Below are 11,151 nucleotides of genomic sequence, written 5' to 3'. Positions count from 1 at the left end.
ATTCCTACACTCACTATGGTGGCCATCAACAACTCTTTGAGATCTATTACTTAAAAAATCAATAATAATGCTAAGAAACGACCCACCCACTCCCAACTGTTTGAGTTTGAAAACAAGGGCCTCATGATTAATACGGTCAAAGGCAACACGAAAATCAAGGCCAATCATATGAACTTCCTGACCACAATCAAGGGATTTCTGTACAGCATTGGAGATTGTAAGAAGGGCATCACATGCTCCAAGGCCTCCACAAAAACCAAATTGCAAACTAGGGAATAGATGATTACCTCCAGGAAACCTATTAAGATGTTTTGCCAGAAGACATTCAAAAACTTTAGATAATATGGAAGTTATGGAAATAGGGCGGTAATCAGCGGGACTTGAGCTACCACAAACACATTTACATAGAGGAGTAACATTACCAATTCTCCAATAAGTGGTAAAAGCTCCTCTTCTTGCTAACTTGCGCAAAATAACAGATAACTTTGGAGTTAAGAAATCTGCTGTATTTATAAAAAACAAAGGAAAAATGCCATTTGGGTCTACACCTCCATAAGCATCAAGGTCCTTCAGCAGAGCTTTAATCTCACGAGATCGAAAAGCTAAACTAGTTAGTTTAGCCTCAGGAAAACAGGAATGAGGAAGTTCAAGTTTTTCATTACTCTGTTTACTGTCAAAAACATCAGCCAACAGGGTTGCCTTTTCCTTTGGACAGTGAGTGACTGAGCCATCTGGTTTAAGTAAAGGAGGAACTGTTGCATCTACACCAAAGAGTGCAGATTTACGGGTAGACCTCCATTTATGTTCCTGAGTTGTACCAGAAAGGGTTTCTTTTTTGGTTAAATTGTACTCCTTTTCAGTTGAGGCATAAACTCTCTGAACAAAAGCTCGAAGCTGAGTATAGTTGTTCCAGGTCAAATCTGATCTGTTACCCTTCCAAAGATGATAGGCCTCCTGCTTCTCCAAATAAGCACGTCTACAATCATCATTGAACCACGGTTTGTCCTTCACTCAGTACCTTAGCACACGAGAAGGGATACGCCTATCAATTATGTTGACTAGATTCTCATTCAAAGGGACAACAGGATCTACACTATTATATAATTGTGACCAATTCAAGCACAAAAGATCATGCAAAATCCCATTCCAGTCTGCTTTGGATTTCATATAAATTTTACAAGAATATGATATATCAGGGATAGGCTGCTCAGTCTTCACTACTAATGAAATCAAGGCATGATCAGATGTCCCGACTGGAGAACTAACCTTACTAGTTATAACGCCAGGGGAGTCAGTGTATACGAGGTCCAAGCAATTACCAGACCTGTGAGTAGCTTCATTTATGATTTGCTCACAGCCTGATTCAGAGGCAAAGTCTAAAGCTCTTAAGCCATGGCGATTGGTAGGAGAGATAGAACTTAACCACTCCCTATGGTGAGCATTAAAATCATCAACAAAGACAAAAGAAGCCTTTCTATCATTTTCTTGTATCTTAGCCATAATGGTAAGAAGACAATCGAAGATAGAATCATCCATGTCTGGATTCTGGTAGATGGAACACATAAAAGTTGTTATGCCTGCCACAAACTTTTATTACCTGAATCCCATGACATCCACATTGATAGCAGGACTTATGAGAAGCAGGGTACTCGGTCCTAATATACACCGCCATTCCCCTGGCCCTAGGGATGGCATCACGTTTCAACATTATTGGCTTCTTAAAATCAGTTATAAGGAGCTCAGATGAGTGCGTCATATTAGAAACCAAAGTTTCTGAGCACAAAAGAGTATCATACTGTCTTGACGCAACTGTAAGGTCTTGAATATTTGCATGAAGACCACGAATATTGCAATACAGAAGACGACATTGACGAAATCTAGGATGTACTGGTCCCGGATTTCGCTCAATGTCTCCATACAGCATAAGAATTAATAGAAATAAAAAGACACATCATACTTAAAAACTAGATTAACAAGAATTATAACAAAAACAATATGTACAGAATTATAAATAAAGAGATTGATAAAACCCATAGACTATAGTAAAAAGTCGGAAAAACTGGTCAACAAGGAGGAGCCGATACACCATGCAAGGGTAAATACCCTCCAGGATAGCCACTTCAACTGAAGGGAGGACAGTAAGGATGGTTTTGAGAAGAAAAAGAATCAGAAAAGAAAAAGACAATCTCCTCATAAACCACCAGGCATCCATGGCCCTTCTATTAAGCCTGCCCAACACACCATTTAAAAAAAAAAAAACAAGAGGAAGAAAAAAAAAGATAATAATAAGATAGAATAGTGCCCGAGTGTACCCTCAAGCCAGAGAACTCTAACCCAAGACAGTGGAAGACCATGGTACAGAGGCTATGGCACTACCCAAGACTAGAGAATAATGGTTTAATTTTGGAGTGTCCTTTTCCTAGAATAGCTGCTTACCATAGCTAAAGAGTCTCTTCTACCCTTACCAAGAGGAAAGTACACTGAACAAATTGCCGTACAGTAATTAACCCCTTGGGTGAAGAAGTATTTAGTATCTCATTGTTGTCAGGTGTATGAGGAAATACTAGAATACGTAAAGAATAGGCCAGACTATTCTGTGTAAGTATAGGCAAAGAAAAAATAAGCCGTAACCAGAGAGAGGGATCCAATGCATTACTGTCCGGCCAGTCAAAGGATCCAATACCTCTCTAGCGGTAGTATCTCAACAAGCAGCTGGTGCCCTGGCCAACCTACTACCTTTAAAATTATTATTATATATATCATATATAACGGATTTTGAGCGAAGCGAAAAATCTATTTTTGGGTGAGATAGCCATGGCGTCCTGATGGAAGGTTCCTGTTTGGTAGCTTCCTTGGGTATAAGACTACTAAGATATTCCCAGAGAATTTAACCACAGGTTATCACAGAATTCTAACTTCTGGAGCGAGTATCTCAAAGGTTTCCCTTTAAGACATCGTAATACAACAGGGGACACGCATGTCTGAACGTGCCACATAGCTATCTCCACCCCGAACAGAGTTAATGCTTCGGTGTGTAAGGACTGAGAATAGCTGGGAGCCGTTCCACAGCTAATCTCACTCGTGGCTACTACTGATACTCGAGACGTAAACAAACGGACGCCATTGCTCTAATGACGTCACGCGCGTCTTTATCCTGGCGCCAGTTGCTGCCCATCACCATGATACAATTGTGTAGGGTGGGAACAAACTGAACGAAGTAGTAGGGAGGGTCCATCAGGACGCCATGGCTATCTCACCCAAAAATAGATTTTTCGCTTCGCTCAAAATCCGTTTTTTGGGCTCAAGCCATGGCGTCCTGATGGAAGAGTACCAGAGAATCAATGTATCGTGGTAGATTTTCCCCCAGAGTTAAGTGCCTAGGCATTGACAAAACAGCAAAGTAATCTTAGGTAAGAACCATAGGAACGAAGTATCCTGCCCCCCATTGGTAGGAAGTTCCCATGGGCTATGCCGACGTCAAAGTGGTATTGAAGGGCTATTCATCTTGACAGAAGAACTTTTAAGAACTTAGAGATGAAGCAGAATGTTTGATATTTGTATAGGAACATTCTGAAGTAGGCCAGTGGTGGTTGGGCACTGTGTATAGAGTTCATCTCCTGATTATCAGAAGTAAGTATTCGTGTAGGAACCTTACTGAGACAAGGTGAATATAATTTAGGATTAGACATCTTAAATTCTTCATGACCATAAGAAAGGAGGAATAAATAAAACTATGACAGTATGTATTTCATAGTAAGTAGGAGCTGAAAGAGACGCATAAGTAATAAAATAGAAATTTTATTTCACAATGCAGAAATTAAATAATTTACAGCAAAAGTAAAGTTCATTTACAGTAATAATAATGTACATAGAAATAAAGGCTTGCTCTTGAATCTGAAAAGGAATTTCAGGATTAGTAGGTACTCGTTCTCGAGGAACGCAAGTCTTTAAACAACACATCATGCTCAAGGCATGCGGCACTTGTGTGACACTATGACATTTCACCTGGGATAAGAACAGTTATAAAAGCACTAAGTGTTTTTAGACATCACTATGAATCACTCGAGGGTCAACATAGGCACCCGAAGAGTTAGAGTCCCAAGTAACTCACTGTTCTACGCAGAGTTAGGTGCAGGTTTCATAACACTACCTGCGGCTACCACAAAATGTTTGATTTCGTGCACTTGTTTCGCATAATGTTTAAAGAAAACTCGCGAGGACTTCCAGCCCGTAAAGTTTTTAAGGCTCTCAAAGTCCATGCTCTGAAAGAAGTTCAGAGAAGATGCCACTTTTCTAGGATCATGACCAGCGGGTGTACTGTTCGGATCCGCTCTGCGAATGAAGTAGGTGATTTTCGCTCTTAATTGTTTCAGTGACAGGTCGCTGCCCGATGTTTCTCCTTTGAAGAGTTGGCCTCCACCAAAGTTCGAAGTTCTGCGAAGATAGACCTTGAGACTCTCTACTGGACATAGAGAGACATCCTCCTTCAGGGGGCATATTCTCCAAGGGCCCCATCTTTTGGTGGGTAATTCATTTTTGGCGAGAAACGTCGGATCAGGGGAGAGGGTCACTTCTCCTGAATCAGCAAACAGGATGTGTCCCTCTTCTCTTGATAATGCCACTATTTCGCTGACTCGAGCTCCCGAGGCGAGAGCAAATAAAAATATAACTTTCTGAGTCAGATCCTTGAGGGGGCATGAATCATTGTCCAAGTTGGAGGCGAAATGGAGCACCTTGTCTAGTGACCAGGAGATCGGTTTCGGAGGGGGTGCTGGGCGTAGGCGAGCACATGCTTTCGGCAGTTTGTTAAAGATGTCGTTGGACAGATCAATTTGGAAAGCATATAGAATTGGTCTAGTCAAAGCCGATTTGCAGGTTGAAATCGTATTGGCTGCTAATCCTTGTCCATGAAGGTGAATGAAGAAGGACATACAGAAATCAATGGTGATTTCTTTAGGATTTTTTGCTTTAACAAAGGAGACCCATTTCCTCCAGGATGATTCATATTGCCGTCTCGTGGATTCGGTCTTGTATTCCTCTAGGAAGTCTAGACTTTTCTTCGAGATCCCAAACCTCTTCTTTGCGGCAAGGGAGAGAAAATCATGAGATGAAGGTCCTTGATTTTCGATGATGAAGCGAAGACAGTCGACTTCTGTACTTGTTGAGAGAGAACTGGGCCCAGGAGAGGGATCAGCTTGGGCTGCAGCTCCAGGACCAGGGGGTACCAGTTGCTCCGGGGCCACTTGGGAGCCACTAGGGCCGCTGTCCCTTTGAAGGTTCTCAGTTTGGAGAGGACTTTCAACAGAAGGTTGGTGGGAGGGAACAGGTATATCTTGGACCATCTGTTCCAGTCCAGTGACATGGCGTCCACCGCTTCTGCTTTGGGGTCCTCGTACGGGGCTACGTACAGAGGAAGTTGATTGTTGTCGCTCGTTGCAAAGAGATCTATCTGAAGTTCTGGGACTTGATGAGAGATGAAGGAGAATGATCTTGCGTCTAGAGACCATTCCGACTCTATCGGGTTTGTCCGAGATAGAGCATCCGCTGTCACGTTGCGGAATCCTTGTAGGTGAACTGCAGACAGGTGCCACTTCTTCTTCTCCGCCAGACGGAAGATTGGGAGAAGCACCTGATTTATCTGGGGCGATCTTGAGCCTTGGCGATTGAGACAACGAACTACCACCGAGTTGTCTAGGGTTAGACGGATGTGGATCGAGGGCGGCGGGGATAACTTCTTCAGAGTAAGAAGGACCGCCATGGCCTCCAAGATGTTTATGTGGAACGTCTTGAATAGTGGAGACCAGGTCCCTTGAGCTTGTTTCAGGTGGGAGTGACCTCCCCAGCCCTCCAGTGAGGCATCCGTGTGGATGTTGAGTGATGGAGGAGGGTGTTGGAGAGGAATGGACCTTTTCAGGGCCTTTGCTTCCGACCACGGCTTTAGGAGGCGTCGAAGTCTGTTTGGAAGCCGTCTCTTGAGGTCTCTTCGAGCGATGGATGCCGATCGTCTCCAGACTCCCGCGGCATCCTTTAGCTGTGCGCGAAGCACTGGGTTTGTCACTGAGGCGAATTGTAGAGAGCCTAGAACTCGTTCCTGCTGTCGTCTTGAAATGCGTTTGGATTTCAGTAGTCGCTTGACAGACCCTGCTATTTCCTTCCTTTTCTTCTGGGGGATGGAAAGGCGGTGTGACTGAAGATTCCAGTGGATTCCCAGCCACTGAAACTTCTGAGCTGGAGAGAGGCGAGATTTCTTCTCGTTGATCTTGAGTCCCAGGTGTCCTAGGTACTGGGTAACTTCGTCGCAAGACTTTGCACACTCTTCGGGCGATGGAGCCCAGACTAGCCAGTCGTCGAGGTAGGCCATCACCTGGACGTTTCTTAGGCGGAGCTGTTGTACTATGGCATCCGCCAGCTTTGTGAAGATCCGAGGGGCCACATTGAGGCCGAATGGCATGGCCCGGAAGGCGTAGCTTTTCCTTTGGAGTCGAAATCCTAGGTAGGAGGAAGCATGATGGTTCATTGGAATGTGCCAATAGGCATCCGCCAGGTCTATAGAGACCGTGTAGGAACCTTGAGGCAGAAGGGTCCTTATTTGTTGAAGCGTCAGCATCTTGAATTTGTTGTTCTCTATGAACTTGTTGAGGGGGGATAAGTCCAGAATGACTCTGAGCTTGTCTGAGTCCTTCTTGGGAACGCAAAACAGTCTCCCTTGGAACCTGGTGGACTTTACCTTCCTTATCACCTTCTTGTTCAAGAGGTCTAGAACATATTCTTCCAGAATGGGGGTCGATTGTTGAAAGAACCGCTGGAAGATTGGGGGTGGTTGCACCCAACTCCAGCCTAGACCGTTCTTGATGATGCTGTGTGCCCAGGGATCGAAGGTCCAACGATCCTGGAATTGGCGGAGTCTTCCTCCCACCGGAAGCACTTCATTGCTTCTGGTGTCCCGAGGACTTGTTGCCTCGGCCGCTAGCTCCCTTTCCTCCTCTACCTCTGGAGGGACGACGAGAGGCGTCTCTGCTTGCACCCCTGGACGAGCCTCTACCTCTGGCATGAAAGGTAGTGGATGGCTGCTCAAAGGCAGGGGTGAAGACCGGTGACTGTGACAACACCGGTTGGGGGACCAATTGAAAGGTCTGCTGTGGTTGGGCAACCACTTGGGAGGTAGCGGGTCCCGGAAACTGACGTCGTTGTTGACGTTGCTGGGGTTTTGGCTTCTGAGGTTTCCTCTTAGGCTGAGGTCCATCGTCCTGAGAGGGTTTCCTTTTTCTGGACATGCCCCACTTGTGGAGAAGGTTCCTATTCTCCGTGGCGGCTCTGTCAGTTATTTCCTTGACAAGGTCAGAAGGAAACAGGTGCTTTCCCCAGATGTTGGAGGAAATCAGCCTCCGGGGTTCGTGTTTCACGGTGGCACCGACAAACACGAATTCACGACAGGCTCTACGAGCCTTTATGAAATGGTACAAGTCCTTCATTACTGTAAGTAAGTGGGATTTGGCTAGTACCATGTAGTGATCAGGTACTCTTGTGTCACAGGCCATAACTTCAAGTTGGACTTGATGAGAAAGAGATGCCGCAAGCCTCTCCTTCGTGTCTTGTTCCCGGCGAAGGAGGTGATCATTGAGCTTAGGGAGGTCTTCATTAAACTGACGTCCGGCGACGTCAGGATCGAGCCTACCCACGACGAAAGTATGTTGAACATCTTTCCATTGTCTAGTGTCAGGGGGTGTCACGATGGAGAAGGGTCTGCACTCCTCCAGTGCAGGGCAGGGTTTTCCTTCTTCCGCCGCTTTAAGGCATGCAGCTAAGGCCTTTTCCAAGAAAGGAAGAACCGCAGTGTCAGGTGCGACATATGTAGGATGCTTCTTGCTCAAGGCAGGAAGCTTAGAGCAGGTAAAGCCCCTGCTCTTAAATGCGGAGGCTAGCATAGCCTGGGCCTTTGCGAGATCGAACACTATCTCTTCTTTAGGTTCGGTCTCCTCCTTCGAGGCAGGTTCGGAACGAAGCCGGACGTAACAGTCCGGGTAGGCCTCGAAGCTTGGGAAGAACTCCACATCTTCCAACGGGACCGTGCCGATCTTGTCACTAACAAAGATCCTGCCTGTCGCAATAACCATATGCTCTGCATACCTCCACGGGTTGGCATGAGAGCAAGCTGGGAGATCCTTGACCGAAATCTTCTTCGGTTCTCTGGATCCAATCATTGACCTGATGGACTCCTGGTTCTCCTTCAGTCTGTCGTCCATGACAGCTCTAATCAGCCGGATCAGTTCTTGGGTAGAAGAGGAAGGATCCGGGGTCGAGGAGGTAGACGGAATGGACATTTCCGTCGGTGTAGGAGTAGGCGGAGGGATGGACGAGGGAGCAGCTCCAAGCTCCGACTCGGTGTATTCCACCTTGTCTTCGTCCTCTTCGGCTCCTTGAGCCATAAGCGCCTTCTCCGTGTCTTCCGAGACGTCTGAGATCTGTTCATCATCCTCGGAATCTAAACGACACTCGTGCATGGACTGAGCCATGACCACATCAGGTTCCACCGTAATTTGGACAGTGGGGATTGCTTCTTTTGGAACCACTGAGTCAGGGGAGGCCTTAGGGAACAACAGGGACCTCAGTTCTTCGGTGGCCAGGTACGGTCCAGTAGCATTTTTCTGAAAGCCACGCACCCACTTGCGCAGCTTTTCACGAGCAATGTCTCTAACCTCCGCTGAGGGAGGGTTATGGAAGGCCTCAACTAGGTGGGCCTGGCAGACCGTACAATCCAGTGGATTCCAGAACTTCAAATCCCCTTTCTTGTCTGCACAAGGGGCGTGAGTCCTGCAAGCCGTATGCCCGTAAAACTGCGGGCGTTTCACAGCGCAGAAGGCGAAGTCACACTTCATCTGCTCCTCCTGTGGAAGAAAGAGAAAATGAGTATGGGGGAGTCATAGGAATGGCTCTTAAACTAAGTTAATATTAATCATTAATTTTAACTTAAAGAAGGTGTGATGCATAGAGAATGAAAACAGTAAAGGAGAACACGCTCCATGCATCTCGCCCGGCTGGTTACCATAAGCTTGGTCCTGGGATAATCCAAATGACCGAGATCATTGGATATAGTTTCCTAGGATTCCCATTATATTGGAACTCCATGGAAAGCCAAGGACAAGGTTGGGATCGAATTCATTCGGTTCCCAGTTAAGAGCCAGAAGGCCTCATTAAAGGTAACTGCTTCTGGCAACCAGCCGTGCTAAGATGCACATAGCATGCTGGAATTAGAAGAATGCAAAGAGACAGCATGATCACTAATAGAGCAGTACTAGGTACTGATCTTAAAAGCAAAGCAGCTTATCTATTTGCTATGTAGGGCTATCTTAGTCTTATGATAGCTACAGTGAGGGGGTGCAAGTATTCTTGACGCCTCCGGGGCATCCGGCAAGCCGCCGGCATGCCGGAGCTCGCTCCAGCATAGATTCTGGCATTAGAACAGACAATTTTCAAAAGTCAGTTAGATACCAGGATGGCGGCCGCCGGCACAACGGCGGCACGCCGGCAGGGAGCGGGGCTCCGGCAGCCGGAGGATGCCAGGTTGGTGACTGGGATAAGGATGGTACAGGTAGTATCGGGTTGCCGGCAGTATATGCCGGCACTCCGGAGATCGACCGGCAAGCGGACGATTAGATAGGAGTAGGAGAGCCGCCGGTAGAAGCCGGCGGCAGCCGGCAGTCCCTCGGTACACGGGGGGCTGGCGGCAAGGGTAGGGAAGTCACCAAGAGGGAGGCAGGTATTGCCGACAGTAGAGGCGGCAAGAGACCGGCACCCGGATAGATAGAGAGACAGGGGGAGGGGGGAAAGGATGCAGGAAGTACCGTCAGGGTTCCAGACATCCCTCCCCCTCCCTGAGAGGGTGTACCCATGATAGAGACAGGCTCTAACATCCATAAGCAGGGGTCACTAGGGACCGGGAGCAGGTAGCCCAAGGGAGGGCTAGGGAACACCCAAGAGGGGGGGGAGACTCCCCTATGCAGAACTACACTAGTAACTAACCTTATAGGACACTATGAAGGTATATGTACCAGAGCGGACTGCACAGGGAAGCTCGGGTAGCCCTACTCATCCACCCTAAGGAGGATTTGTAGGACAGGGGACAGATGAGTATAAACTAACCTAAGCATAGGCTAGGCTATACAAGAGATAGGTGGGGAGGGAGAAGAGAGAGGTCTTCCCAGGAAGGGTTTCTGTACCAGAGCGGCCACTAAGGGAAGGGAGGACACTCCCTAACCTAAGATCAGGCTGATCGGCTAAAACGGTGCAAGAGTACAGTTTCAGCATGGAACAGAGAAACCTTCCTAACCCGACCTAGAGCAGGGCTAAAAGTCCTGAACTAGGCAAGGAAGAAGACATATCGCTATCGCAGGAAAGTCATAGACTATCCTAGCCATAGAGGTAGGCTAGCCTAACCTCACTCTCAGACGCCATCCTAAAGGGGGTTCATTCCTTTAGGGAGGACTGAGAGGCGATATATATACTCTATTAGACAATTAATCCCTTTACTCAGAAAAGGGATCAAGGCTAAATAGAGGGAATGCCAAGGCAGGGGATGAAGGAAGCATATAGGGGTCCTAAGGTTAGGTTAGGCTAGAAAGAATCACTGACTAGCCTATCCCCTATATGGTCCCTGAAGGCGAAAACATTTGCATCACTAGTCAAAAGTATTGTAAAATAATAATGCCACTATCTTCATAACTTAGTCTAGGATCACTAATAAATCATGCATGAACACTTGTATGTAGGCTCCTGGCCTGGGGGCTATAGTAGCCGACTGGTATGAGGTCAATCGATGACCGATAAAAAGCGTCTAAACACGATATAAAAGTTCCTAGCTATGAAGACTAAATAAACTAATGTATTCGATTAGTATATAATGCCGGAAGCGTTGTTGTGGCTAACTAAATAAGACATGCAAAACAACAACGACGCCATAAAATGGCGGGTCCGGTAGAGGCACAGCTCTGCCACAAAACATCAATTATTTCGCAAAATAATATTTACTTTACGGCCAGAGCTTAATTAAACAATACTGGAACCTTGTACTCAACTTTCCAGAAGAAGGCGAGGCTGAAGGTAACGACATAGCGAAGATGCAAAGCGATAAAGTTAACACAAGGGAAAATCCGT

The sequence above is a fragment of the Palaemon carinicauda genome, chromosome 40 (genome assembly GCF_036898095.1).
Source record: "Palaemon carinicauda isolate YSFRI2023 chromosome 40, ASM3689809v2, whole genome shotgun sequence".
NCBI classification, from domain to species: Eukaryota; Metazoa; Arthropoda; class Malacostraca; order Decapoda; family Palaemonidae; genus Palaemon; species Palaemon carinicauda.
This window is presented reverse-complemented; position numbering follows the sequence as displayed.